Here is a 6419-nt window from a genome sequence, read left to right on the forward strand (position 1 = left end):
ATCAGCCTCCGTTACGGAGCGTGTGTGATGCTGCGGATCTGCTCTGCTTTTGCGCGGCTAACGATGTCGCTCGTGCTTGTCGAGACGCCGTGGAGCGGATTTGAAAATGGAATCCTGATATTCGCCGTGAACAACTTCACAGCGACTCGATTTCACGCGGGGCGGCGGGACTTGCCAGGATCACTTAAGTGGTTGTTTGTCTATCGTGAAAAATATCATCTCGGCCGGCAATTTTATTTTTTTTTCTCTTCCCTTTTTGGAGGGTTTAAGCCGAGGCTGATGGTGCCACAAACGAGTGTCCCTCGCTTATGACTCACTATGACAAGCAGACACCAGAACGTAGACAGCAGACACCAGAACGCCCGGGTTTGCCCCTAGTGTTTGCAAACTGGCTACTCAACATCTGAGGAGGAATGGAAGCCGAGGGATCGCGACTCACTGGAGCGAAGACACGCTGGCTTTTTCTCGTCTCCGTGAGGGACGGAGGAAGAGAGGAGGGAGGAGGAAGGAGGGAGGGAGGGCCATTGTTGGCTTAATGTGCTGCCATCAGTGTGTCTAGAGAACACACACAAGGTCCTTCCAGTGTTGACCAGACCTGTGTGCCAGTCAAGTAGGAGAAGAAGAAGTCACACAGGAGGTAATATTATGATTATTGGGTCCAATACCCAATCCAAACACAATACAAGCAGAAATCAATATTTGACACAACTTTTGTTTTTTTCTTTTGTAAAACTTCCCACATCTTTGCATTTCATTTTATTTATTGTCTTATGTTTGATGCAAATTGATTTCATTCAAATAGCGTGATGAGTTTTGCTTGAATTCAAATGACTCCTTAAAAATAGCTGAAACAATAATCAAATTTTTTTGATTATCTAAATCAGGCAAAAACTATTAAAAGTGAGGCAGAATAACGTTGTAAGATTTTGTTGACATTATTTTAGCCCTCCTGTTAATTTCAAGGCTTTGATCATTTATTTGTTTTGAGAAAATTAAGACATGCTAAGACAAATGGCTCCACGGACGACGCTGGAGACTTTCAATTGCAGGTGAAAGAGAAAATAAAACAATTAGCCAATTAACCTGCATGCACCAGTTAGCTCCAGCTACTGTACAAATTAGTTTAAAGTAACCTCCACATAAATAACTATAGATATAAATGTGCTCCTCATAAACAGATAAATGATCCAAACTCTTAACCCGTAGTCTAAAAAAACTTCAATATCAACTTATAGTTTGTTTGGACCCGCCGGCTGCGGGCAAAGTTGTTTTTGTTGTTTTCCCCCGTCACATGTTAATATTGTTTTTGCTTGTTCAGTCATTAATATTTATCTCGGGCGTTATTTTTCAATTTCCGCTTTAAAAATAATATCATTAATATTCCATCGACTCGGCGCAGACTTTAACGTCGACTACTTTGGGTATATTTGCTTTCCTTGGGAATAAGACATAAAACAAGTCCTTTTTATAGGCTCGCTATGAGTCTGTTCTTGTGCTCATTGGAATGTCTTTGATTTATTCCCACTGCATCTCGTTGTTGCTCTTATCAATGATGCCTTCAAAACGTGTAATTTTAGAACAAATATGCGTTTTTCAAAGAAAAAACAAACAAAAAAAAGTAAATCGGAGCAGAAACAACATGTTGAGGCGACCTCACAAGCAAACTTTCCTCTGGCTTGCAACAATCAGGACAGGAGCTCATTGTTGAGGTTGCATCAAATGGAACATACGCCGATGCTCATGAACTGTGTTTGACGTTGATGGCTGGCGGAATTTCCCCCCCTCGTCCTTTTCCTGCAACAACGGGAGGCAGGGCACGTACACGGCGCGACCTCTTGCGCTCCGTGTCGGGGAAGGGCACGGCGTGCGTAACATCTATCACTCCACGTGTGAGACGTTGCACTCAAACACTCTTCTCCTCCCTTGTTGTGAAGCTGCTGTGGATTTAGTACATGGATTTATGGAGTTTAGGTGACGGAGCTCAACAACTTGCGGCACAACTCTTCCAAATTCAAAAGCTTGTTCCTTTCTTGCCCCTGCTGCTCACTTGATAAAATACCGTAATTCCAGATGAGGGAAATGCAACCTTGTGCTCCACTGTGCCCACCAGGATGCTGGTCTGTTTGCCTTGTTTCCCTCTTGAAACAGTTCATGCAAAAAACTAAAAGACTCAAGAACAACTGTTCTACTGCGGCAATAAAAACTTCAAAAGTTTTTGATATACTCATACTTAATTGTCTACTAGCTCCATATGTTATAATAATGAAAGCACAAAGTAGCGCTGATTATCTCATCTCATATATTAGCATATCATTATGAATGTGTGTGTTGGATGTGGTTTTAGCTGGCAGCACCTGTTGTGGATTTAAAGTGCAGTGGTCTGATAAAATACTTAAAAAAAAAAAAAAATAGAATCACTTCTGCAAAGAGTCTGTTCCTCTGACTGAGCCGTTAGCAAAAACAAACTTAGTTAAATCTTCTAAACTCAAACAGGCTGTCGTTGGCGATTCAGACGTGTGTAAGATCACATTTGGTAGGTAACTACTTTAAGCTTCCTCAGGGAAAATCAGTCATCCAGCAGCAGGAAAACAAGCAAACATTCCACAGTGGTTCTTCCACAGAAGAAGCATTTTGGTTTCAGGAAGAACATTTTCCAAAAGCTCAAGGAAACACGTTTGATGATTCTTTGAGCAGCAAGAAAACAGAACCATAGATAGGGTATATTCAGGGTATGTCTGCACAAGTCAGACCAAAAACAGTCATTAAAGAGATGTGAGTGAAACTGCTGTCTGGCTGAAGATCCCAAGTTATTTTATTTTATTGATTTATTTTGTATCGATTGTTTTTTTTGCCAGTGTTTGCACTGTCTTGTTTGTAAATAACTGTATTTTATTTTTTTCAATTTTGTATTTATCCTGTGAGGCACATTGAGTTGTCTTTGGCAGGAAACGTACTATATATAAATAAAGTTTCTTCTTAGTCCTCTTCTTCGTCTTCTTTGTCTTCTTCATTAATTTCCGGCCAACATCAAAGAAAGTTGTAAGAACTTAAAACTGTTTAATTATTTAAATTTAATAATTTAATGTTTTGTTTTGTTTTCTGTAAAAATAACACATTTGCTTTCCTGTTCCTGGGCTTCTAACTTCCTATCGCTGTGTGCAGCAGGTAGCGCTGCGGCGGAGCCGCCGAGATGCAAATCGCCGCCGGTTGAGTTCAGAGCCGGGGTCGACTTTGACGCTTGCGACTAAACGGGACGCGCCGCGAAAAGTGAAGGAATGATTTGCTTCACGCTGGGCCGGAGATGGAAAGAAAGAATTAGTGCGATGCAGGTATGAGGGGAGGAGGATGGGAGAGGGGGTTGTGGGTGGGGGGGGTGAGGAGCAGAATGGCCGTCTGATCTTTACCGGGGGCCCTGCGCGGTAATGGAGGAGTGCGGCTGCCTCCCGACTCTACCCCCGAAGACTAATGACTCATAAAGCCTCGCTGCCACCTCATCTTTGACAAATGGCAAATGTCAGCGGCGTATTCTCCTGGTAGGCATAATTTTATTAAGTGCAAATATCACCGCGGTCCTTTGGAGACACTCAAAGGTTAGACCAACAGCTGTATCAGTTTCATGAGCATTAGCCGGGATATTTTTTTTCCTCCCTTTCCCTTTTTTTCCCCTTCTTGCCCCACTCCCCTCGCAGCGAGCTGCGGCTCCCTCGAGCTGATGGACACGGCCAGTCAACCATGAGCGGGGATGCGCTAACTAAATGCAATAAGGCAAAAGCTCGGCCTAAGATCATGTTTATTTAAAAGCCCGGGACAATAACCTTAATGGAGGAGAGTGAGGTTGGGGGCGGGGGTGTGTGGGGGAGGGGGGTAAATAAGAGACTGGTGGCATATAGAGGGGCAGATCGTTTTCCCATTTATTTGCTGTGGTAATTTGTTGACTCACTCATCCATGCAGGGTCTTTATGTTTAATGCAGGCCTCCAGAGGGGGAAACGGGGGCTGGGTATGGGTGGGGTAGGGTTGGTGTGGTGTGGTGTGGGGGGAGTGGGGGGGTACCCAGAGAGATTAGTCTCCACCTCTCAGTGCCGCAGACAGACGTGGGTGAATATCAGCCCTTTAAGCAGAGCCGGGGGCCCCGCATGCTCATGGGGCCCTTCGTACCAGCCCAGCCCAGCCCAGCCCAGCCCAGCCCGGCTCAGTACACCTGCCAAATAATTATTTGGAATTAGTCCAGATTGTGTGAGAGAGCATCAAGGGTTTTCTTCTTCAAAAGAAAAATACAAATAATAATTCAGTTAATTTAAAAAAAATGTGTACCGGCCCTTTCCCACTGGCCAAAAAAAAAAGCATTTTAAACCTGGTAACAATGGGCATTTCATGGCAGAGGGAAAGGCTCACTGACCCGCGTCAAACAACCCTGCAAGCAACCCGGGGTTAAAATCGGCTTTAGTCGGCTCTGCTCCAATCGGCTCACAGCGGGAAAACCAGACCCGCATCAACACGCCAATTTACGTGACGACGTTGAGTGTTACATGTGAAACGTCATAATATCGCGACTGGCACGATATTATGACGAAAGGTGTTTCGAGACTTTTCAAGACTTTCGAGAGCGGAATCGTTCAGCATCATGTATGTGAAGAGCTGCTATGTTGCATCGGAACTGAAACCTAATGTTCCGAGGTGATTTACAGCTTCCATGATATACCCCTTTCATTGTTTGTTTTTTTGCTATCTTGGACTTTTTGTTTCTTTACCTGACATCATTAATTTACAAAATCCTCTCTAGATTTCCAGGAAATAGCGGTTTCCAAAATACCCCAACATTCTGTTTCAACCTTCTGCTAAAAGTGATGCTTTGTTTGACCTTCTGCATGTCTGAAAGGAGACACACAAACAAGGTGGCATCAGTGGGAGAAATCAGAACCTGTCTGGGGGTTCTAGTCAGTAGCCTGGAAGAGTGGAAGAAGAGAAAAAGCCTGGAAGATGTTGCCCTTAGTGACTTCACAACAGGCTGATTTCCAGAACTGTCTTTTATTTAGCACTCATACACCTTCTAACAGACTTAACTTTACAGAAGAAGTAAAGGACTTTCCTCATTCCCGGGAAGTTCAGTGCAGAAGTAGAATTTCATCACGATGCGAGACCTTCAAAGTTCCTCCTCAATGTCATCCGGCTGTCAGACGCTCGTCAGGGCTTTGACGTGCGGCGTGCTCTGACACCCATCATCCTTCCCCAGCTGTTCCTATCCTGATGGCCCTGACCTGGCCCTGCTAAGGTTCCTCCCCCATGTGGACAAACACTGGTGGCCCACCGCCGGCAGCGGATCCCTGCGAGGCCCGTTTACCGTGAGGGCCGCCACTGTCTCCTCCTCTCAGCGCTCAGACGTCGTCAGCCAGTCTCTCCCCTGACAACTCGGGACAATGGGTCAAAAATGAAAAATGAAAACTACCTACTTTTATATGCTGAACTCTTCTGCCGGAGTCACGCTGTGATGTTTCGGGGGCGTAAACACGATTTGGCAGCCGCTCAGGTCTGTTTTCAGAAGTCGTCTCCTCAATGTGAAAACAACTGCATCAAAGCGGGATATTGTCAGGCCCGTGTGGTCCTGGATGGGTCACCTCAGGCCTTAAACTCTGACCTCTCACTGGGAGGTGAGGTGTTCAGGGAAGTTTTGATCTTGACCGAGGACCACATGTCCAAGGATTAAAAGTTGGCATATAGTTTTAAAAGCAGTGACATGTTTGATGTTGAAAGTTCACTACTGCATCATTTGGCAGCAGGTTCTGAGAGCCAGCTACAGGTTGAAGAGCCCCAGAGGTTGAAATTTCTCATCAGTAGTTTAAAAGACCACCTGGACTTGATGAAATTGAAAGTGAATTACTTGTCAACGTTGAATCGTTTTCCGTTTTCATCTGTTTTTTCTGCTTAATTTAATAGATTTTGTGCACTTTCCACCTGTTTATATACATGTTTGGCTTTTCGTGCATTACCACTTGGTAGTTGGTCACAGCTAAGGAAGCTAAGTAATTACAACAACAGGCTACCGTGATACTTTTCGGTCATGTAAACCGCATATTGTGATTTCATTTCCTTCTCTGATGGGACATTGAAAGCACCGCAAATGTGCCACAAGTTGTCCCCTGTTATCATTTCCTTTTTTCTGATTTTCTCCTGCTTGCGAATCAATTTGAGTTGCGTCTCGGCCTCTCCTCTCCGTCCCTGTTGCCGGACTTCTTTCCCCGTGGACTTGTTTTCTCCGGCTCCGAAACGTTTTCGAATTCAACTCAAAAGTTCTTGAGCTTTGTGGGGAAACTTTGTCCGCCTCTAATTGCCGACGACGGCCGGCCCTCTGCCGCTCCATCAAAGGCTCCGCAGGCCGCGAGAGAGGCGACGGTAAAGCATCTCTGGGATGCGAGCGGCAAT

This window comes from Nelusetta ayraudi, unplaced genomic scaffold (assembly GCF_046127955.1).
Source record: "Nelusetta ayraudi isolate G7.1 ecotype Tasmania unplaced genomic scaffold, CSIRO-AGI_Nayr_v1 ptg000031l, whole genome shotgun sequence".
NCBI lineage: Eukaryota > Metazoa > Chordata > Actinopteri > Tetraodontiformes > Monacanthidae > Nelusetta > Nelusetta ayraudi.